The sequence below is a fragment of the Amblyomma americanum genome, chromosome 7 (assembly GCF_052857255.1).
Source record: "Amblyomma americanum isolate KBUSLIRL-KWMA chromosome 7, ASM5285725v1, whole genome shotgun sequence".
Taxonomy (NCBI): Eukaryota; Metazoa; Arthropoda; class Arachnida; order Ixodida; family Ixodidae; genus Amblyomma; species Amblyomma americanum.
In genome coordinates, this window is record NC_135503.1 from 69,276,073 (window position 1) to 69,300,919 (window position 24,847).

Consider the following 24,847-nt stretch of genomic DNA (forward strand, 5'->3'; position numbering starts at 1 on the left):
TTTCTTCTGGATCCTTAAGCAAGTTGGAAAGCACACTCAGTCACGTTTATTAAGCTTTCGTCGGAAAAATCGAGAGTTCGCTTGTGTGAGTCTGGCGCAGCCGAGAGGAAATGGACTGTCACCCAATTTTTTCATCTTCAATATTGTGTGATAAACGAAAAGGATGAAAAGGGATGTTTTTGAAATAGATGTTTTCAACCAGGAGTAAGTTTCGTATATGGTCTAAAACAGGTATTTATAACTTTTTGGACACGATGAAAGGGCTTAGTTTTGAACGTGATGACACACTTTTCAGGGTCCTGTAATTTTATTGCTTCAGTTTTTTTTTTCAAATTGCCACGGCGCTGTGATGATGATGCCTAGATACAAGCGTTCTTCAGCATGATTCAACGGCGGAGCTGCGCAATAGAGCCAAACTATCGCAGGCTTACGACACTTGGCTGTGGAATGTCTTGCATGTCTTGCAATGCTGAGAGGTTGATAAGTCATTCCGTTTCTCGCTTCAAAAATTACACGCCTGCTGGTGATGTTCTCAAATAGGAATGTGTGATATCACTCCACGTTTTGCCTTCGCTTGTGTTAGTCGCGTTTCTGTTTGATTTCGCGCTCCCTCTCCGACTGAAGAGAGATTCCACTATGTGTCAAATAAATAATTAAAACCAAATATCTTGCCTTAGAGGTTTGATTTTACTTCAAAATTGTATTCGCATGAAATTGAGAAAATCGTGCTGTTATTTTGCTGCTCTAGCCGAATAGGGCTTGAAGTTAGGGCATTGGGCCGTCTTAAAAGGAAGACTAGACTGAATCTTGCAGTGCATGTGAGCCATATTCTCAAATGAACCACGCAATACATGCTTTTATGACGTAGCCTGTCTAGAGTGAGAGCTCTGTTGCCAGTTGAATGCTACCGACATACCTTTCTATGCATTCTCATGTAATAGGTTTCTCAGTATTTCGCTCCTCTCTAGGAGCTTTCTATCTCACATTTTCGAAATGAAGGGAAGAAACTTGCTTAAACAGAACATTACTGTTTGGACAATAGATTAAGCAGTGCCGTCATTGATGACAATGCATTCGACTGGATCAATAGATATGGCCTGTAGCTCACGACAGTCGCCTTCCTGACACCGTAGGAGGCGAAGATTTTGAAACATCGTATCGACCAAAATGTGGAGGAGCAGTTGTGGCTAAGTAGAATAAGAGGTGACCGTTAAAATTTATGTTTAAGACCGCCTCCACTTTGCTCCTGCGGTATTGCTACCGCAGATGCCTTTCCAAGCACTGTAGATTTCTTTAGCTTACAATGCCTATGCGGCGATCCTTCCTGCAATCCCCCTTACGATTATTAAATTAATAACATTCTGCAATTTCTAGCTCTTGCCGCTTGCCGTCGTCAAAGCTTCATCTATTGCCCGCAGTGTCTTCATTAGATAGCGCTTGTACTCTTCCAACAAGCATGCTAGAATTATAAAACACTCTCACAGTTCCCGAGTCTGTCGCCACCACAGAGTAACTAAATGGACGCCGCATCTCTCCATCCGAGTTCTCCAACAAACTCAGCGCTGCCGAACGGGGTCGCATAGGGGTGGCTCCTGCGACCGGCAGTGTTCATGGTCCACGCCCACCCAGCGTCCCGCCTTGTCCGCGACAGCCGACTGCTTTCCATCTCTGAATGGGCCTCCCAAATTTGCATTTCCACTACAATGTTCGGCGCTGAAAAGCCGCCGGACGTGTCTAAGGTTCTTCTCGCCGCTCGACCACCACCGTCTTTCGCCCCCTAATTATCCACTCGGATGTACGGCGCTCGCGTGCGCCGTTCGGGAACTAGTTTCATCTTATGGCGGCCATTTTCTTGCGGGTGGCGATATGCGGGGAAGTATACTGCACATACAGGATAAAGTGAGACAGCTCAAATTGATACCACAGCACGACTGAGAAAGTAGCAGTGTTTTCACTCTATCTCCCCTCCAATTTTAGGTTGTGTGTATTTTAGTTCGTGGAAGAACGAAGACCTCAACGAAGTTTTCTTGAAAAAAAAACACAAACATGCAGTGGGCCCTGCTGGTATAATGTGAGAAAGCAATTTTCAGAGCCGTTCACTCAATGAATGGCGCTGTGGGACTGCGAAAATGAGATGACCTGATTTTTACTTGTGGAGAAAAATTAGAAATAGTGTAAAATTTGCTGCAAAGAAATGGTATAAATAAACCTGTTTGGCTCAGGGAGTTTTTAATAGGTGCCTTTGTAGGGGATTCTCTGTTCATCTTTCTTGCAGAAAGGGACGACAGTTTGAACTTGGTAGAGATGAACTAATCTCTCTAAAGGACTGTTGAATTGAAGGACTCATAGGCACCTCGAACAATTATGTTTCTGGGGCACAGGAGGTAAGGGGTTAGTCCCACTCCTTAGAGAAATTGTTTATAAGCAGCGTGCACTGCTCGCTGAGATAATGAGGTAAGCTTAGTTCACAGAACTCATAAGTGGAAAAATTATTGCAAAGTGTGGCTTGAAGACTATGAACAACGTTCTACATAGCGAAAAACTTTGGCGACAACTTATACACACACGCAAGCGCCTTCTCGTCTCTGACGTTTCGCTCTCTAGAACATCCGTCATAGATAGCCAGGAAGTATAAATCAGCTCGATATTGAAAAGAAAACTGGTGAGGTAGATGAGAGTAAAGAAGTACAAAATGTTATGAGTAGGAAGACGAAAAATGGTGGCATGATTAGAGAAAGTGCAGAGTAATCTGTCTTTATACAAAAAACACCACTTTCCTGTCTTAGTTCTTTTACGCTAACTGTCGACCTGAGGAGGTTGGCGATTATGCTTGGGTGGATGATATATTCTATTCGTCGTGTCTGCCATTGCAAGGTAATAAATCAAGCCACTCGTTCACTGGATGTCGTCCATAGCCGAGCAACTCACGAAATGTTGGGATGTTGTTTGAAAAAGCTCGTTCGGTGCCAGAGTTTTCTCTGTGTTACGAACGCAGCCAGGGAGACTTCCTCAGATATGTTCACGCTAAAAACACACTAACACACGCACGAATATTCGGGAACATGCATTACGCTCTGAAAAACGCATGCATATAGTTTATCTCGTATGTTTTGCCTGAAGCCGTTGCAGGTGCCACAAAATCTTCAAGCCTGGAAAATATTGCGAGCTATTCGACGAGCTTCGCTGAAAAGATATGCTCCAGTATAATTCAAGAATGTTCGTGGCCCTGTCGAATAGGAAGTCCCGTCCTTCTTAAGAAAAGAAGGATGGCAAAACAGGTGTGGAAGGAGACAGGTGATGCAGAGCGAGGTTGAAAAATAATGCTTTTATCAACTAAAAAATATTTTACCTTGTTTTAAGGAAACATGTTTATAAATTGCATCTTACACTCCTTTGGCTCCCCAGCAAGAAATATTCAATTGGGGAGCCGAGAAAAAAATATAGAAGTAATATATAAACAGTGCTTACGTTATATAAAGCTTAGAGTGGCTTGTCAGCGCAGTGCTTGGAGTCACAAAGGCAGACTGTGGGAATGAAAACTGGAGACGAGAACCGGTCACAGGCTGTGAGAAGGGGTGATAATGAAAACTCAGTTCCTTCATGTGCCTTCGGATATTGTAACAACCATTGTTTTACGAGCCAGAATATAAATGACAAAACACACCTTTCTGCCAGCCTCAAGTAAAACAAGTCACATGGCCCCAACAGCGTTGAGAAAAAATGTGACAATCGTGGCTCTTCCTTGCTCAGGATCATAGATCTGAATATTTGAAACATAAGTGAAGTGCGTTGCCTATTTGTTAAGACTACAGTGCGTTAGTAAGCTTCTTTCATAAAAAGAAAGAGTGCTACATGTTGCTTACAAATTTAGTACAGAGTTTATAGGAGCTTGCTGCTGCTACGCAAAGCATCAATGTGACCACACATGCAACTTATCATCTACCTACAGTAAAGATATATGTCAACAATTCCATTATCTTGTAATTTGTGCCGGCGAGAAATAGACGTTCACAGGAAAAAGGTAGAGACTACAGGACAGAAGGATTGCGCTTCAGTCTTGTCATTTCTACCTTTTCCCTGTGAATGTTTATTTAGCGCACACGTTTTCAAAACCTCTCATGTACCAACTAGCCCGTCAGAAAGTCTTACATCTTAGCCATGGACCCTTTTGCCATGAGGTGCAAAATCCCGCGCCGGAAAGAAACAATGTTTGAGTTTCAAACGTCCACTAGGAACAAACCTATTTTTGTACTAACTCGGCCGAGAATGCCTCTCGATAGCCTTATTCAAGAACACAGATTCGAAATCTTGGCAGGTTCCACTTTTGAAAGACATAAACAGCAGTTAGACAAGGAAGCATGTAAAAAGTATCCACCATTACGATTGCTTGAACGTGATTGCAGGAATTCCGGTAGGTTATTACTGAAACTAAATGCCACAGTGTTATGCACTCGCGGAGTCCACACAAGAGCTCTGCACAATCACCTGCGAGACATACCACTATGCAAATATCAAAGATACCTCTTCCTCCTGTCTATGAACTTGCGTTCCGCTGTGCATGACAGTGCCTATTATACAAGTATTTTTTCATGTCTTTATTAATTTTTCTTGTACGAAGAGTTTATTCTGCGACCACTTGCAAACCTAATGCTCTTCCCTGGAGCACTGAGCGGCCAAAGCGACTAACACTTCGGCCAGAGTGAGGGTAAGTTCTTCACCTAGCAGTCTGTAATTAGCGCAGCAGTACTTCCATCCGACGGGAACCAAAATAGAGCGAGCGAGCCGTTCGTTGAACGGCAAATAATTTGTCGTTTAGCGAGCAAACCGAGCGAGAATGCGTAATTAGTGTTCAGTGATATTTTCAAGGTGCAGCCCTTGCTTCTTTTTTGTTGTTTTTGCCATTCCCAGGCAGTCTACAGCGCAGCAGTTGTTAATCTCTCCAATGCACGGGAGTTCATTAGACCAGCAACCCTCTCCAGGAAGGCTGGAATTTGTCCGACTCGGGCATTTTACGGGAGCTCAGTGCATCTGCACAGAAGCTGGCTTCGCATTATGCACTGCTGGGATACTGATCCCAGAGTGAAGCTTCTAGAGAGAAGTGCGTTAGGGCATCACGGGCTCTGTGAAAAGGTTGATCTGCGCATGAAATTACATCAATTGACACTTATATTGACCTGCGGTTAAACATGTCTCATATAGACTCTTGCGTCGTAAAATTACGTGACGAGATCAGGAGGACCAGCGACATGATGAAGGCAGTCACGTTTTTCTATGGATTTATGAGGCAAATATTTCCCCTCGATTCACGTACTGCATATTCAACGGCTGAACGAGCGTGAGCAAGGTAGTTTTGGCAACAATAACACTATGAGAGCAATAATTCGCAGCTAATATAGTGCACTGGTTTTGGGCATCACCATTGACTCTATTTAGACAGGGTATCATAAACTGCATGTGCTTCTTCGCATCATGGTTGTACGACACTGCGTTGTTTCATTTTGTAAAGAGAGCTTCACACTTTTCTTATTGACAACAAATATCGGGCATTTAAACTAACACTTTAAATAGTTCCAAAGATAGCATTGCTGCAGTATAAAAAAATAACGCGATAAACAAACGGGCAGTCGCGGTAAATGTCAACGATATTTAAAGCAATGGAATTTAGCTAGGTGAATAACTAAATATTACAAATTATTTTTTCCTTTGCCAATGGGTGCGGTTAGAGGCACTGATGAATTCTTAGTTTTCAACAGTGAGATGGAATATCGGTTTTGGAAAAAGAAGAAAACGTCTGCATCTAAGGCCTTCAAGCTCATGAGGTATGCAGGGAATTGAGTGCAAACGCAACGTCCTCAGGTGACGTGTTGCCATACCTGCTCCACCCAATTCGAGCTGGCTCCGCTATTGTAGTGCTTCATGAAACTTCTTTTGCTTCATCACTCTCAAAAATACTTGTATACCCACTCCGGTTATAGCCCATAAACTGCTGCACTATAGAGAAATAAAAACTAAATAAATAAATATGATGGCTGTGAAGTTGGCGATGCAATTTTATATTACTGTGGCCAAGCTGTGATGCAAACGGAATGGCATGAGGTGCTAAAATAGCACAGCCAACTCAAATTTAGCGCCGTAGGCATTGCAACGCGTTACCGGCGGACGATGCGTTTGCATAGATGTTCCTGCGAGCCTCGTGGGTTGAGTTTCGGTTTGGAGTCGATTGTTTGACGGCAACCCATCTGGTCGGGTGGAAAATGACGAAAAATAAAAGGTACCGATGAGAAAAAGAGGAAATGACGCTTCGGCTCCCACACTGAAACAAGGCTCGCGTGTGAGAGCGAAACGCCTTTTCATCTTCATTTGGTCGATGCCTTTTATTTTTGTCGAGTCTCAGTTTTGTGCGGTACGGAGCACCAGAAGTAAGCACGTTCGCCACGGCCGACAGTTTTCTCTTATAAACAATCTCTTTTTATATTGATCGTCCTACATTCAGTATTTTTTAAAACTATTCGATGAACCACTGGGTAAACTAGCAGTAGCTCGGGAGTGTGAACTACGCTTTAGCAGGAGTTAGCATGTTTTCTTCGTCATAGGACACTGTATGTAGTCTCTTGTTACAGGCCAAAGAGATGAACGATAAGTACGGCAAGCATGGATACGTTTCTGAGTCTGACGTTATGTCTAGTCTTACGTTATGCCCTTGCAGAGACTAAAACTTGTTCCAGCAATTTAGAAACCTTGTCTTGAGATGGTTTGTTGTGGGCATCTCAGTAGTGCAATGCATGTGGAAGCGCAACTAAGAAGCAGTGGGTGTTGGCGGCGACAAGACGAGTCTGCGAATTTTTTGGCAACTTTGAGGCAACCAGTTGGCTCAATGTTTCATTTTTGAAGAGTTTTAATGAGCATCAGTCGTACATGGTTCACACCGGTGGTGTACTTGCTTAAGGAATATAACTGAGTCATGCCTTAACTGCCATCACCGATATTGTGGTGAGCCTACCTTAGGGCAGAATGAAATTTCTCCAGCTCTAGCGCAGGCTACTCACATGTCGTACATGTCATACTATTGATTGTATTGTGCACATGAAGTCAAGTTTGGGTGCCAAAAAAAGTCTCGAATCCTTTTTAATACAATTTTTACGGTTCTCATTATGCATCTGAACTTGTTCTAAAAGATGCGACACATATTACATTTCTATTTTTTACTTAATTTCTATTTCGAGAGCATTTGACAAGGCGTAAGCGTAATAGGCTATGAATTTCTGGCAGTTATAGATCGTAAGCTTTCATCAGCAGCAATGTTAACATGAAGATAAGCAGCCATGCTCGTTGCAGCTGCGACTAGCGTGAAGTCCACATTATGGCTGTTTACCACATACTTGTGGATGGGTTGAATTCAGTAGTTGACAGTGTACTCGTACCACAGAGATTTCTCGGCCCATTTCCGCATGCTGCAGCACGGTCCAAGCCTGAGTACGCAGCCGTCATACTCTGATGACATCCTGTTGAACCCGTTACTAAGCTACGCGGACATCACAGAATCCTATAGGAGAAAAGAAGAGTTTTTCTAGACACACCAAAAATCTGAATAAGGAATAAACGCACATAATTACGGGAATACAAGCTAACGAATGGGAGACATGCATACATGATCCGGCCTGCTCCTTATGCATGGTGACAGGCACAATGTTTCACATGACATGGCTTTGCGAAAGAAACTTCAACTCGGTACAGACATTTCACACAAAATATGAGCTTTGGGAGGCCACCCTGCCCAGCGAGGACACCGCTGTTCAGAATAACCTGGTGTAAAGGGGACGAGAAGCCCTTCAGGCTATTTGACTCACAGGCTGCGACCAACCAACTTTTAAGCTGTTAATGTTTTACTCCTCGTCTTCATTATATGGTTCGTGAACCCGCATGAGCGAACTACTATTTCAGTGAAGGAAGACTGCGACCAACATTTATATTCCTGGACTTAGTGGTACATGCGGCATATAGATGAGCATGCGTTCTAGAGAGCATGGCACTCGTTGACAAGCTATTTGAGAAGCTGCACACATCGCGACGTTATAACTGGTTTAAGGAGGATCATCGAAAGTAGTCTGCCTGCAGCCTTTCACAGAGGGCAAGAATGAGATGAGTGGTATTAGGAGAAGCTTGGCAGAATGGGGTGGCGACCGTTTTGTATTAAGCTGGGCGCCGGAAAATGTTATCTCGGGTGTAGCGCTTCACCTAAAGGCCGCCGCCTCTTCCAGGGCAGCCAACCCACTGCAATCACTGACCATCGTTCAGTGTCTCCCACCCTCAGAGGTCGTAAACGATTTCTCCTTTCGTCTTTCAGGATACACTGCAGAATCCCCGCAGCTTCAGTATGCTCCGCCTACACCGCATGATAGCCTTGGAGCTACGCTCAGGCTTCTGACGCTTCATGCAGTAATCTGTTTCTTAAGCGTTCTTTTGTAGCTCAAGTCTCTGATGATATAAGCTACAAAAAGCCTCACCAACTTAGTTATAACGCAGCCGGTGCTCCAAGCTCAGCTGAATCTCTCTTGAGCACCTCCAAAAGTGCCAACATTTTGACGGCCCACTGCAAAAACACCGAGAAAAATTGGAGCCGGCACTTAAGCTCCGCCTTAACGGTATGCCGCTGTAGCGTTAATGGATTAAAAATTAGTAGTGGCTTAGTTCGGCTATGCCAGGATATACGCAGCGTGAGCTACGATGAGCAGCTAAGGATCAATTGCTGCTGAGCAGCAATTTCGCTATCCTTCTTCATGGCTATACTACACTAGCTAACGCCCCGCTGTACTCATACCCCCACTGATACCTCTGCGCATGCGCACATAATGAGAGGTGCTATCAAGCGGCCCCGGCGCAGCTTCAGACTTGGCTACTGCGCAATGGAGGCGCACAGCTGGGCACGCGGCGGCACCAGTGCGTCTGCCGCGGCTATGAAGTCACTCCTCTGGAATGCGCAGACCGGCGTGGCGCGCGCGGCGGTGGCGGCTCCGGCGCGCCAGCTGTGCGCCGTGTGACGTCACTGCTCCGCGCGCATGCGCAGCACGGCTCTCTAGGAGCCACGCGAAACTGCTCAACCTCGGCCATTGTAAGTCACGCTACAAAATGCCCATATATGAGGAGTTGGTCATTCTCTACATTTATAGATCCCTGGGAGTCATCACATCATTCCTTGCGCTGTGGTGCAGCCGTTAAGCGATGCGCCACTTTCCTGCGATGAGAGGTGCTGCCACCGATGGGGCTTGTGCGACCTAGGTTGCTCTTCCCTAGAATCTAATCGTTAATTTAACTGGCACGTGCCACTGCGGTCTGTTTGCTCACAACCCGGTGGGCAGCTTGTGATGACGCCACAATGATGTCACGTGAACTAGGTGGCCTATCTGGTTGCGTCTCACAATGCGATGCCACCAACGACGCCGGATGTTATGCAGAACGGCTGGCTTAACGCCGTTGCGTTAATACCCTGGAAGATGTGTCGCATCGTGCCATTCCCTAAGACAGGCTGGCTTATCGGGTGTGACATACCGTATTATAGGCCTTCGACTCTGTCCATTTGAGTTGGAAACAAAAAAGAACCAAAAATACCGACACGTTGGGAGTGGCCGCCTCTCAGACGCCGCTTATACCTTAAGTTGATGGCGCAATTTAAACTATAGTCGGATACAAATGACGAATACTGCAGCAAATGTCCCTCAAAGCAAGCCTTCTAGCCAATGCTGTCGACCGGTTCCCATGACGTCATGGTTGCATTGTAGCAGAGGCAAGTCAAAAAGGAAAAAAAAAACTGTCCTTTGACCCTGTGTCATGAGACGTGGGCGTCTAAGCCCTGAATGCTCTGCAACCTCTCTCTAACTTCGCCTCACCGCTCCGCACCTCTATCCCGAACAATGTACAACCGCTTCTCACGGCACGGGGACAAACGACCACCTCCTTTTGTTTCTTGTCTAGCGTCTGCTACCTTGCAACCGCGACGTCATGGGAAGCGGTCGACGATATTGGCAGGAGGGTCTCCAATGAGGGGCATTCGCCACTGCCTTCTTGACTTGTATCCGACTACAGTACTGACATAAAGGACTTGAAACATCCCCACGAACTGCGAGGTTTTCTCATCCTCAATATGAACAGTGATACAGATATCATGACACAGCTAGAGATGCTCGTTGGGTATATGGCAGGGGCAGCTACCTACGTAGCAAACTGTCTCGGAAACCGAATTAGCTTTATTACGCCGCTAGAAGGTGACAAGGTTAAACTACGACGTTATTTCCGGCGTGCCTTCAACAATACACATTATTGAATTTCTTTTTATCATATTCTCTCTGGCCGTGCCAAGTGATACAAGTGTATTGCTCGGGAACTTGCGCACGCACAGCGGTGTTTCAGTCTAGTCTCTGATCCACTGGTAATGCTAAATTAAGTCTGCAGTGTGTCAATGAAGCTCAGGCATTTACATAACAGAAAACATCACCCCTGAAAGGCGAAAAAATTTTTCGGCTGGTATGCCCCATGAAGTCAATAGGTACCGAGTTAACATCAATGTAAAGATCATACCTTGTGTCTGCCGCTGTTAGTTTTAGGTTCTGACATTCACAGTGATTCACAATTTTTGAATGCAACAGGTCTGTCACTCAGAAGTAAGACTAGACGCCAATAATGAAATCATTCGGTGCAATATTCTCGACGTAAAATCATTTATCTTACAAATTAGTTGTTGCGGCTGAAAGCCGCATTTGTTGGCTGCATTTGATGCAGTGCACCAAAATGTCCTGAATGCAACTGCATCATAGTTTTGCAGATAGTTTGCAGATAGTCTGGATGCAAGAGGTCTGACACTCAGAAGTAAAACTAGACGCCAATAATGAAATCATTCGGTGCAATATTCTTGACGTAAAATAATTGATCCTACAAATTAGTTGCTGCGGCCGAAAGCCGTATTTGTTTGTTGCATTTGATGCAGTGCCCCGAAATGTCCTGAATGAAACTGCATCCCTACACCTCGACATGCGCGGTACAGAAGCATAAGAATCTGCTTAGAAAAAGTGCTTTTCGAAACGTCGCTTGAACTAAAGGTATTCATGCTCCATGTTCTCTTATTTTTTTTGCCGCATGATGTTCGATGCGCAAGAGCACAAGTATGCAGTAGCTTCGCTTATTCCGTTACAAGAAAATCTGCACCGAGATGCTTTTCAGTTGACTTTTTTTTAAATACTGATTTTTTTTGTACAGTACTCTGAGCTTAAACTTAGTAGAACCGCATAAAAAGCTTAGCTGCAAATATTTCGTCTAGCTGTCGGTTTTGATTTCTGGCTCCTCTCTCATTCTAGCCGCCACACTCGCCGATAATTAGCCCGATGCATGCACTCTACGTTGCAATTTATTTCAACCACGCATCCCTTATATACGGCTGTTTCATGCGCCACTGAGGCCGGGTTCTGGAAGGCTGTATAGGGAGCTCCGTGGCGGACCGGATGCAAAGCGTAAACAGCAGCAAAAGCAGCAGCAGCAAACGCGCAGCAGTCTGGGCCGCAATCATGATGCTCCCGGCGGAAGAACCGCACAATTAAGCGCCACTTTTATGCCGACGGCGGCCAGCATGAAAACTAGCGTTGCCTAGCGGCATCAACAGCAACGGCAAGGAACGCCAGGCCCTGCTGGCTGTAATTCTTTATCTGCTTTGCCACTTTCATGGGGCGACGGCACTGGATGCATCACCACTGCTTGCCTCTGGGCTGTTTATTTGGCCAGCTGTTTTGCTGCCGTTCTGCTGGATCGTTATTTTGTGCGCTCGGCCGAGTTCTCGTTAATAGGCTAAACGAGCTCGTCAGCTAGTCCGAAACGTTTCCTGCTCGGCACGAAGGTGAAGGACTAACGCATGTCTGCGCTAGCTTTGTTAAAAGAGTAAGCAAAAACTGTGGAGTCAGCTGGTTTTGGAATACTGAACTAGAAAAAAGAGAACAGTCGCGTCAGAAGGCAAAACGGAAGATTACGTACTGCCACAAGCAGGCTCTAATGTCGAATTAAGTTTGCGTCAGCCCTTGAAAGGCCTAGGCTGGCTGACAGAGGTAGAAAAATAGAAGCAAAACGTAGATGCTGACGGTGCGATTTTCAAGACCTGTCTGTTGAGGCTATTTCATACGCAAGCGACTGAGCGGCTAAAATATTTGAGCTTGTTGAAACCGCGTCGCATATGACCGCTAGAGCTGCCGCGGCCACTCAGATAAGGTTTTTGCGCCGCGGCGCCAGAAACTGCGAGCGTTTTTTCTTGCTTGTGAAAAAACATTAATTAACGAGATTAATTAAAGTCTGGTTAAGGTCCTGGTGAATTTATTTATAGTCATGGTCTGACGCGTTTCTTCCTGATTCCAAAGCTGCTGCTTTGATACTGCGGACGTGTGTTTACGTAAAGGTAGAGCCTCTCGAGTGATGACGAAGTAACCGAGCGGAAGATATGAGCTTGCGTAATGGATAGATGGACGGATAGATGGATGGATAAGGCTGAACCCTCTAAATCAGGCGGTGGCTCAAGGCACCTAGCCATGATTTACGAAATTTTACTCTTGTCTTGATTTTAGCCACCAATCAGATAACCTTTGCTTGGCTACTTCTACTCGCTTAGAATCTACTTCCCCTTCACTGTCCTTAAACCCCAATGCCTTAGATAAATCAGCCCCGCTGCTTTCCACTGTAGGGTGGAACCCTTTACAGACAAGTATCAAGTGTTCAGCCGTTTCCTCCTCCTCTCTGGACGCAACGCACAACGTGTCTATCTCGTGGTACCTGATTCTATATGTTTTAGTCCGCAAAAATTCCGCAATTAGTCCGCAATTCAACGCTACTACAGCGCTACTGTGACAGTACGAAGGGAGCATTCAGACACAGCGCTGACTGTGTATACTGCCGTGGTCCTGTTTCAGGAGCGTTGGGCCTTTACGTCTTCACATTGCGCCGACGAGCTCAACAGAGCAACCTATCTCTAATACCTAAATCAATTCAAGTCTAAAGCAACAAACGAGTTGTGTGCTATAGTCGTAAATACTAGAGGTGATTTTTACAACTTGCTTTTTAGCTGAGAAGAGGTAAAAATCGATGTAAGAAAAGGAGCGAGTCATTTATCAAGCACATTTCCTCTTTTTTTGAATTAAGAGCAATATACTGTTTGCATTGCGCACATTTTTGTCATGATTGAAAACTGCTTATCTCTTGCCAGCATGAAACCATAGCAATTGGAAAGAGCCAGTGACGAGCTTTTATTATGAACGAAAATAGAAAGCGTTCTGAAAGAAGTGTACAACTGTTTATTTTCTCTCTGCCTTTAATTGATGCAAAGCCGAGCCGCTTTGCAGTGCCGCTCATGGGCTTGGACCTAGTACCTTGCAATCCGCTTTTAATTAGCAAGATCCCTAGAAGGTTATCACTACGTTCGCAAAAAATTTGCGGTCTTTCTCTGTGCTGTTTTTTCAGTTCAAAATGCCTAGAGCTTTTGGGTATGGACCGAATGGGGTAAACCTTGTAGCGCTTGAAATTCGCCGTCATAGTCTTCAGGAAGTGCCGGAAGACCATTTTCTTGTAGTCCCAATATTATCTAGGTACAGAGGTAATCTTAGTGGTACGGACAGGGACACTTTATTCTTCATTCTTTTTTGAGTCCCACAACATTTTCTTTCAGTGATAGTTAGCCCGTTATACTTGGTGGGTTGGGCTAGAACACATTTTTTTTCTTGCGTCTTTTTCTAGTACCAAAATGATTTATGTCCAGAGAAACTGTGCGGGCCGGGACACAATTCTTTAGATTAGTCCGAATATAATCTATGTCCCTATATTCAGAGCTATCTGCGGGTTGGGACACAATTTTCTTGGTTTTTTAGTACCAATATAATCTCAGTCCAGAGGTAGCATACGCTGGAATTACTGGCTGTCATGATGCCCCATCAAGTTCATAAAAAAGCCTTTCTTTTTTACTACAAGCAAAAAAATTCTTAGTTTGGGCAAAGATATCCAGCACCGGCGTTTCTCTGTCATTAGGCTTCAAAAGAGAGCACGCTTCGGCAATGCGACAGTGAATGGCGGCTTCTACTCGTATTGGCGACAGCAGTAGAGTGTGGGAGCCTGCGCTGAATTTCAGTGCTACGAGCTTTCTTGAAAGCCTCGGAAAACGAACCTGGGATGAAATGGTTAACGAAGATAAAGTGATTCCTTTCTTAAACAGGAGTCCTTCAATAATCTCTAACATTTGTATTATGGCCTGCTCTAATAGCTTTGACAGTAAAAAAATTACGTAGTACGTTGGGGTGCAACAGGTGGTAGTGATGTTTATCACACTGCGTCTTTGTTCGTGTTGCCAACCATTAAAGACCCCCCACCTTCGCTGATGTGCTTCCACATGAAAGTGAAACGTCCCACGCGGCTCTCTGTGCCTGTTTCTAATAGTTGCGCTGTAAGGCGTCGGCGTCGGCGCTTTGCGGGAAGGATTCTCCACGCTGGAGAGTTTGCCCAATTTGTCTGGTACAGAAAGAGCTACGTTAACCTTAGTCAGATTAGCATTCACTTTCAGGAGAGGCAATTTCAAGTACTCTACGACGGCGAACTTTTAATTGTTTTTGTTGTTTCAACTGAGTAATTACCCTTAATTCTGGAATGTTTAGTGTGCATCTGTAACTGACCATACTGGGGCGTTTGGAAAAAACAGCTAAGGGCATGCATTGTGCCCGCTCAATAGAACTTCCATATATGAAAGGATGGCAGGATATTTTTGATGTTTTCTTAAAACAAACAGCCCTTGCTTTATGATTAGATAGTAGAAAGAATGAAAAGAAAATGATGAAAAGCAATTGTTTCAATATTGAACTAGTTGTCTAAAAGACAAGGTGCTCAGAAAACGTGTACATAGTGCAAAAAATATGAAAACGTTTGCCGAAAACATCATCAGTCAACTGTAAAAGATGAAATATTCCGCCAAGACTGGCAAAGCGGAAGGTGCACTAAGAATAATCAGGGAAACAAACCGTACATGAAGAAATTTTTGCCTCGAAAAACAGCGAGAAAACAGAGACTCAACAAACGTTGCTTGATAACGGGTCTATAGAAGAAGAAAAAGCGTTGCCATGTGAATGACCTTTTCCTTTTTATCCGGAAAAGTTCATTCTAAAACCAAGTGCTGCTAAAACTTATTGCATACGAACACCCACGGCATCTTGAGATTCCGCAGAGACAAAACATCAAGAAAAGTTTGATTAAATCTATGCAAAACAAGTTTAAACGAGGCACTGCGCTTGGCTTTCTTAATTGATGAGGCTTTAAATTCGTTTTCAAAAGTTTGGCAAATGTTTCTTATTTCTAGACCAAGAAAGTGCGGTTGGCTTTGAAAATGTTGCGTGTCGTTTGCAAAACTATTGCGAATCTATTTTTTTTCTAGAATAAAGCATGCTCTAAAATTATTATGCAGAAAAGGCAATTCAATGCATGAGTTGTTTGACAAAAATGGTGACGATGTCATCAGTCTTGCCTTAAGAGATGTTTTCTGGTACACGGCTTATTTTTAACTTGTAAAGGTTACTGCACGTAATATTTATGAAGCATGTGCATTGATGATGCCAGAAAAAAATAAAACCGAAAGCGGAGTTAAAATGATCAAACATTCAATATCTAAACATTAAATATATGCCGGCAGCGGGCAGAGTGGATGAGGGCACAAAGGCGAATTATTGACATCCTTGTTGAAATCAAGAGGAAGAAAGGGGAATGGGCAGGTCATGTAATGCGAATGTGGGGTAACCGCTGGTCCTTAAGGGTAACAGAGTGGATTCCTAGAGAAAGCAAGAGTAGCAGGGGGCGGCAGAAGGTTAGGTGGGTGGATGAGATCAAGAAGTTCTCGGGGATACGGTAGCCGCAGTTGGTAAATGATAGGGTTAATGGGAAAGACATGGAAACGGCCTTTGCCCTGCAGTGGACGTAGTCAGGCATATGATGATTATGATGATGTAGAGGGTTACTTGGAGCCCGCTCTTTTTGTTTCTTTGAAAAGCAGAGTTGTGTTATGTTTCATGAAACTAGAAAGCTCTAAAGCGTGCTGAGCACCTCGCAGGTTTAATTATTTACTCGCCCTCCCATCTTCTGACTTGCATATAATTATCAACTGACAGACCTGCTCAAACATTACCTCAATATGTTCACTTTTCCACAACCCCATGCTTGAAACGCGCTATTAGGAACATGCGTAATTAGCTTTACAGAACAGAGAACGACATGTTATTTTTCAGTTACTAAATCTTACCCGCAGGTAAGTAGTGGTCGTAGTACTAGGACGAATTTCATCACATCACTCTATAGTTTCCCAAAGGCTGATGAAACGAATGCACGTTTTTCGTTGTCAACACATTTTGTTCCGTGTTAAGCAACCCGCTCCAATACTAACGAAATGAAGCATTGTTCCCACACAAAAAGTCCCCGCAGAGCTCACTTGTCCTGGACAGAGACGTTAAACCGTCTGCTTGGTAACCAGGTCACTCACTTAGCTCGAAACCAAAAGAACGTATAGGTGAACGTCCCTGTCATTCTTCTAAGAAGCCGCCATCCGCTTCTCCCTGAACGCTAAGCTCGGCTCATTGAAAGCGCGCAAACGTAGAAGAGAGCAACTGTTAAAGAAGCACAAATTAAACAAGAAAAAGGGCACTCCCGCTGGCGCGCAGGCGCCTCCTGTTGGACGCACCGTGAGGCTTCGCAGGAACAGACTGCAACTGGCGGCAGGGAATAGAGAGAGAAAGAGAGTGTCCGGGATGCGGGGAGAGGATGGGGATCGAGAAGAGATGAGCGGGAGAGAAGCGGAGGGGGGGCGAGGAAGAGGGGTTGAAGCCGGGGCGGCGGCGCGCCGTTCGGCTCCTAACGCAATCGGGCCGGCCGAGAACTGCGGCCGCACGTTTCCACGCAGAGATGTCGTGCGCTCTGGTCGCGCCGTCGAAGCGGCTGTTCGCGGCTTACGCTGCTCGCGCTGCCAACGCCGGCGCCAACGCTACTCTTCGCTCGTTCGGTGAGCGCGCCTGAGAGCACCGGCTGCATCCCACCTGCGCGCTCACCACCTGCGCCCGGCTTTTCGTTGCAAGGCAGCTGTACTCTTGCTCAAGTCTGCACGGAGGTTTTTGTTTTTGCGACACGGGTGCAACACCGGGAACCAAGCGCTGAGTCATCATCTGGACGGCTAGTTTCCAGCGGAAGCACTGTACTCTGGGCCTGGAAGGGCTGCGGTGTTTCTGCGTCGAGCTTCGTGAATCCGCCCTAGCGAGGAGCGACTCATTTGAAGATAGGTAAGAGCTGCATATTACCTGCGTATTTGCAGGACGTCTTGAAACAGCTTGGTTTAAGACGGCTGCGGATATGTTCAGCCTGCAAATGGTTTTCATAAAAGGCTCTGCGCTGCCCTTCAGTGGGCCCCGTACGAAGAAATGTGCTCAATCTTTTTACCTCAGCAAGTTGCGTGGCCGTGAAGCAAAAATGAGATAAAATACAACAACAATAACTCATGTCTGACGTTTCGAAAGTATGACGCAAAATTATTTTTTTGCAGATTTCAAGTTCTGAACCGCTTAAATTTAAGAGTGCCTTATAATGGCTAATTACTTGAAAAAAAATATGACTGCAGACTAGTCAGTAAATGTTTTTTCCTGCCTTGAGAAAATGACCTTGTCGAAGAAAATAGTTAATTTACTTCGAGGCCCTGCCAGAGCATTTTCAGTTTCATTTGTTGCCAGAAAAAGCATAGAAAAATATAGAGTTTGGTTACATCTGCCGGCGTGGCGGAACAAGATTCTCTGCAAAGAATTTAGGGGATTTTTTAAGGAGAGTTTTTATTGCACTCTCAGTCGTTCGACGTTACACGAACAAAAACGAAAGTGGTTGACTGGGTTTTAAGTAAGCAGAAAACGCTTGACCGCCCTTCCAAAAGAGATAAAGGATACCTTATATCGGATGAACTCAAACGGCTACACTTTCTGAAGAATATAACATATTGGAGCCTTTATTCCCTCTAATAATATGTAGAAACCAAACATTTAAAAGTGCATTCGCTAAAAGGTTCGCATTAGCGAGGCGACATTGTGATTGCAGAACATTCTCTATGATCTTCACTGAAAGGGGGTAAAATGAACCACATGCTTCAAAAAAAAAAAACTGCCTCACTCGCCATGGTTGCACTTTCATCCCGCTGCTTCGACCTTCTAACTTTTAAAGAAATATGACACAATAGCCGCTTTCATATCTGGACATTGTTCGGTATCTTCATCGTTCATCGCTCTTGAAAGCACTGGGCATGCTGATTGTACACTTATCTCGTGGAGCGTTCTTTCCATGGAAGAGCTTGGATATTTCAATAGCGCCAGCGCTAGGTCTTCCTGAGCTTTGCCAGAATTGTGCTGTACAAAATATATATGCAGTGCTCGAAGCAGAAGCATCATTTTATAACCGCCGTTGCTAGACTTGTACTAGTGATAGTTAACTTGCATGTGCTACCTCAGGCGGAACGGGGAACTCAATTCCATGATCAAGAGCAGATTATTTATTTTAGACTCCACAAGATTGCCGCAATGTGTGCGAACAATGTCGAGGACGGTGAGGATAAAATGATGCGGCGCCATGCGCGCCAAATCAAAAGAAAACACCATCAACAAAAACTGTGCGCGCGGTCTATGTAGTATCTCCTGGCGCATAAATTTTACGAAGTAGACATTTACTGCTCTCTGTACAGGACACGTCAGATTAGTCGCGATTTCTTCCGTCTATTGAGATTTCGAGGCCCTGAAAGAAACCCGAGAGGCAAAAACTAATTAGAGCTTGAATTTCGGGCTGCCCATAAAAAGGCAGTCGAACATAAGGGTTCTAGGGTCGTTGTAAGGCCAAACCATATTAGCGCAGTTTTTCACAGTTTAACTGATAATAGGATATCTCAGTCATAATTTAGAGCTCACTACGTACTTATTTCAATTCTACGCCTTTGCTCCTTCCGCACACGTTATTTGAGCCCAAAGGTACCGTTCTCTTAGATGAACGATTGATCCATTTTATTTAGAGTACGACGTCTGTTCCGGCGGTATGCAATAATTATGATATTACAGCCACTCAGCTTTACAGTTCAGTCAGTACCATAATGAGACATACACGTAATAACTGCAGTAAGTGAAATAAAAGGGAAACAAAAACTGTCAAGAAGATTACCACTGCGTAATGTGATTTTTAGTGACAGCTGTTCAAATATTTTGTTTTCAATATATTGAGCCAAGTGATTTAAGAGCGAAATGCATATATGCAGGCACATTTATATATTCCTCTTTTTATTTCCAGACATACTCCCTCTTCCAGTAGCACTTTTCCCATAGTCCTTGTGTCCTGAGAAGTGGCAAGAGATGTTTCCGACGTTTCGGACCAATACCTGATTCTGAGGGACGAAGTGTACACATGCCTTCCGAAAGTTCGTTGGAGCAGTGGGAGGAGTTACAAAGATGAGGAACTAGCCTGTCAAACGTTACTGGGTTTTTAGCCATGAGTGTGGGGCGTTGCCATGACGCGTTTTAGTGGCGTTAAGAGTGAGGTTAGTGCAACCCTCCTTCTTCTCCGTGGTTAGCATCCCACGGTTATACCAATTTCTGCTACTGCTATCACGGCACAAAACCCAGGGAACAGGCCTTTAACCCCCTGCTGCTGCAGAGAAAGTACGCGTTTCCATTAATAGCTAGCTGCATGCTTATAAAGCTTCACGGGCTTTTGTTCTGAATATTCTAATTTTTAATATTAAAATACTTTTATGAAAAACAAACAGATAAAGAACTGACATGTCGGAAACATAACTGAAATTAGTAAACACAGACATGGCGTGGGTTTGTGCAAGTTGGTTACTCATTCCTGACTACGACTATGAGGTCGAAAAAAAAAAACTGAGACAAGCGACAGACCAATGTATGTGTCTTTTCTCGTTTTCGTCGTTTTCTGCGTGCTTTGTTGCCACGAGTACTAGAGACTGATACAAGGAAGGGAAGTGCTGAGACACCGGGTGTGCAAATAGATGTATGAATTTTTGTTCTTTTAAAAAAATTGACGCTCATTTAAATATAAGCGCTTCTCGGAAAAAGAAAGAAAAACATAAAATAATTGTGAAAGCACATCCACAGACAAGATATTGTTTAGTGACCCAGCTCAACTTGTTCATGCGGTCAAGAGATACAAAAAAAAGGAAGATTTTCTTTGTTACGCCCGTTGCCTGCGAAGCCTTGATGACGCCATACACTAGCAGCCGATGACGCTTGCAGTAGAGGCAGAAAACGCTTGTAACATAATAACCACGTAAAAGAGAAAGCTAGATAACTTCAGTAACACTGCGGCTTGGTAGGGTAGGCCAGCTTCAACATTGGGACGCGGGCATAGCGAGACGAACAGGACAAATCAATTTTGTGTTAGTCTCAAGCTGGCCAACCCAAACAGAATCAGTGACGTGTCCTGTTTGTCTCTACGTCCGTGTCCCAATATTCAAGCTTGCTTTCCCAAAGGAATCTCTCCAACTAGTGCGGAAATATGCCATTCTGTCGCACTAGAGCGCACGCGAATGTGAGGTTACATGCTTGTCGTTTATTTATTCCAGTATGACTGTCTCAAGAAGTTAATACATTCCACCCAATCTATGCGGATTCTATAACTGCCACGCTGTGATCGATTTTGTGAACACCTTTCAACAAGTGCTTAACTGTGGAGCTTTTGCTAGTGCCACATATAATGACAGAGTGCGCGCATCGCGTCTGGCGAATTTCGTTCCTTTTAATTACGTGGTATTTTAAAAACCTTCAGCCTCAGTCTCCGTCAGCAGGCGTTTTTTGTAAAGAGTGCCATGGTGCAGTTAAGAAATATCTGCAAGCCAAAAGCCAGGAGAAATTAGGCGGAATCGGCGCCGCGGTCAGTAAGTGTCACCTGTAAAGCGTGCTCTGTTGCATAAAGGGCATTAGTGTAAAAAAGCCACTAGCTAGGGGAAGGCAGACCAAATGATTGCACGTGAGGAAGCGTTGCCTGTGAACAGTGCTCTGTGACAGAAAATAAGTGTCACCTGTAAAGCGTGCTCTGTTGCATAAAGAGTATTAGTGCAAGTAAGCCGCTAGATGGGGGAAGGCATACCAAAGGATCGTGAGGAAGCGCTGCCTGTGAAGTATGCTTTGTGTCATATCAACTCTTACTGCTAAAAAAACCAGTCTGCAGGAGAAAAAAAATGAAATGAGCATTGTGGTTGCGATAAAGCCAGGATTGATGGCAGCAGGGCTAGTAGGTAGCCAGGTGACATATATTTGCCACAGAAATGAGGCCAGATAAAAAGTGGACATTACCTCATCTTTTTGAAGGGTCTGGTATTATGACGGTTAGAAATTAGACTAGAATAAAAGTACATGAATAAATCTTACACATTTGTTTAACTAAAAATATGACATATTTTGCACATCTTGATAGCAGCGACCACAACTCTGCGTAAGGGGGCGATTCAAGTATAGGTCGTCTGAAGATGTTTGACAAAAAGAAAAAGAAACTAAACTAACGACTAAAAGAAACCAAGCCCAAAGCGCTAGATATTTCTTTATAGCGCTCTTTTTGAACGAGATAATTTCATAAACCTCCAATCCCTTATCTATCCGAGCTTACATGGTTCCAGATAAGCAGACTTTACTGCTTTTGTATCTCGTAAAGCTCGATTGTGGCACTACTGTACAGCGCCGTTTCGTTGTGAATTTCTTGCTTAAACGTCTTTCTTTTCGCATTATAAACATAAGCCTAATTATTACTTTATTTATAGCTATTTCTACGCAGTAACTTTCACGTGGCGAATTAAAGTCAATTGTTGAGCACATATGTTTTGAAATTCACGACAATGGCTATATGTGTCAATCAGCCAAACCATTGGTCTTATTCGAATTGAGTGATAACGTACCACCTAATCGGTCATGACTCTGCAAGTTTGCGCCTTGAGCTCTTAAAATCTGTGCAGGGTTCCAACCTTCTCAAGAAGCTAGATAGGACCCTGGACTATTCAAGATAAATATAGGATCAGAGAGGGGATTAACTGAGCTGGAAAAGAGACATCATCGTTGTAAGAAATGTGTAATGCATGAATGCTAGTATGTGCTAACACTGGATATAGGTTTCCTAATTACAGCAGAGCCAGCCGCAGCGTCATTATTTTGGATATGCTTAGAGCCGACCTCCGCAAAATCTTTACAAACGAGACTGCTTCTGGACAAGAATGTCGAATAAAAAATGCGTGGACATCGCAGGTTTCAAAATAGTATCCAGAAAGAAGAGGCACCTCCGAAGCTGCCGTGGGGGCTTAGTATATTTATAGTTCTTATAATGCTTTCAAAATCCAATCTTTATTGTACGCAAGTGATGCAAAAATGGAAGAACATGCTAAATTTTTCCTTTGGCGGTTAGACACATTGACCCGCTGTTTTCCCTGCTTTGCGAATGTTCATTTGGGAATCCTTAGAAACACTTGCCCAGTATACGTGTCCAATTCCCATGCGAGGTTACAATAGCACCCCAGGATGATGCCTGCCCATAGAGAAAAACGAAAGAACCCCGTCAAAAATACGACAAAATGTTTTAAATTTTTGTCGTAATGGCAGATTTCAGTATTTTTCTGAAGTACTGTGGTTAATTACAGTAGTACTCTTCTCTTTTCGGTAGCTCTGTAGTACTTTTCTGTGTTAACTATATAAAATTTTTTTGCGACTGCAAAACTTTGTGTTGTTACTGTAAGTTTTTGAACAAAAACATTACAGAAAGTGTGTTGTGATGACATAAATTTTATGTGGTGTTTCCACTAGGCTTTTATGAAACATGACATGGAGGCAAAAAAGCCTATTGCAGTGAACGCAGAAAGGCAAGCTTTCCGAGAAGCTATTTTAAAATGAAAAAGGCTTTCGTTATATCCTCCGTCCTTAGTTTCTTTTTCCAATAGTAGCGAAGAAACAGCCAGACTTTATAGTTGGCGCCTTATACTGTTACACGCTGAACTAGAATAGAAGCGCCATAACCAACACGAAGGGCGTACCTCAAATCAATAGCAAGGCAGCTACGCGCGCTCTTTTTCTGGCATGCAGCTGCGTCTGAGCTTCATGCATATCCCCGATTACAAAATATTGGAGCCCGTTTTATTTCATTTTTTGTTATCACATGCCGTCGCCTCTTCTGAGATACTTGTGTAGCGGTTGCGGCATATTTGCTCACAGGGGAGAACGCGAAAAACATTCTGAAAGCCTTTGCATCTCAACTTGACTGCAGCTTGTTTCTTGATTTTTTTTAAATATAGAACAGAGCTTTTATGCAGACTTAGCGCTTGCTCTGCTCACTTGACAAGAACATACCGGTAAACGCCTTTTCGCACCAAAGCGGTTGCGCAGCTATACTAGGGAGCATATTGTGTCTTTAGAAAGTTCGATCGGCGGCTTGATCCGTGAATGAAGCAATAGCCAGCCTTATTACGTAGGCCCTAGAGTGTTTGCCTGCCTGCAAGTGAAGGTGACTGCAAGTGAAGGACGTGCATGTGACTCCAACCTTACATAATACTTTTAGCCCTGCAGGAGTTGTGTCATTTTGCTTGCCTTGCTTTGCATCGAACAGCCTCAGTGGTATAAAAAAACAATGGCTAGCCGTTAGCCTGTTGGGTAAAAATTTGTGACAATACGTTGTCTGATTTGCATAAACAAAAATACAATCAATAAAAAAAGAGTAGAAAGATATGGTGTGCAAGGAGATTCTTTCCTTCATCAGTACATTGGAGATGACAACACGAAGCACAGGTTCTTTGTACAGATTTGACAATGCTTGTGCCGTCGAGTACAGTACGTAATAGAAGTTAAACGTAACTCTTGGGTGATCGTAAATGCGTTGTGGCAGCTGGCTCAAGGGGAGTGCTCCGATTTTTGAGTATCGTATTACGCTATCGTTTATCGTTCACTTAAGAACAACACCAACAGGACAACGGGAGCTGGTAGAGAATATCTGGGTCGCATTGCAACGAAACAATGGAATTACGTGTGTTTAATGGGCTAGGCTTTCGAACAGGGGGAGCTGTTTAATTTCTCCATATATGGAAAAACGAGTGCATGCCGAAAAGAACGGATGTAAGCCTAAAAAGCAGTAACTGAAATCTATGGTATTAATATCTGTCTCACACAAAACGACACACACCTTCAAACTTGTGAACATACGTATTAATATATAGTCACCAGAAAGCATGACAGAATGACCCATTGCAGATGGAGCTACATTTCCTGTCACGTTAAAACATAAAGAAGGAAAAACTGCAATCAGAAGGACACCGCTTTAGGCTGCGTATGAGGGAAGAGTAGGTTTAAAATATTAAGCATGGGAAAAGAAAAATATTTCATGGCAATTTATTTAGCACGACTTACCATTATAATTTATTAGCTTTGAGTTCTAAGTATATGCAGTGTATGTGCCTTTGCCTTCAAGTTTTGCTCCCAGTTCTCTGCCCAGATCCACCTCAGTTCCAGGTGGGCGAAATGTGAGCAGTTAATTATTTAGTCAGTAGCGATGGTCGTGTTTTTTTTTCATTACAACCGCTAAGGTTTGGGCTGTAAATGGGGAATTCCGACCTATTCTGCATAGTTTATCACGCGCATATAGCCAGCATTGCAATTTTCTTTGCTGTAATGTTTACTTCGTCCTTCTAGGATGAATTTCGTTCTGCGAAAGTAAAGTGAAGTGCTCGTCATACCTGCGCAAATGGTTTCCGAAAAGTGGACCCTTCGATCGCATGCTCAGGTCTCGTGATTCCGTACTCGCTCTT

General features: G+C 43.9%; 1 protein-coding gene across 2 annotated transcripts in view; it reads left to right on the plus strand.

The window, feature by feature from the left end:
• The first annotated feature begins 16,898 nt into the window (after positions 1-16,898).
• LOC144099299 (neuropilin and tolloid-like protein 2) overlaps positions 16,899-24,847 on the plus strand; it is a 235,049-nt gene continuing 227,100 nt past the window's right edge. For both annotated transcript variants that reach the window (XM_077632490.1, XM_077632489.1), the window contains exon 1: positions 16,899-17,318. The gene's annotated coding sequence lies outside the window, so the exon portion shown is untranslated. The remainder of the gene's footprint in view (positions 17,319-24,847) is intronic.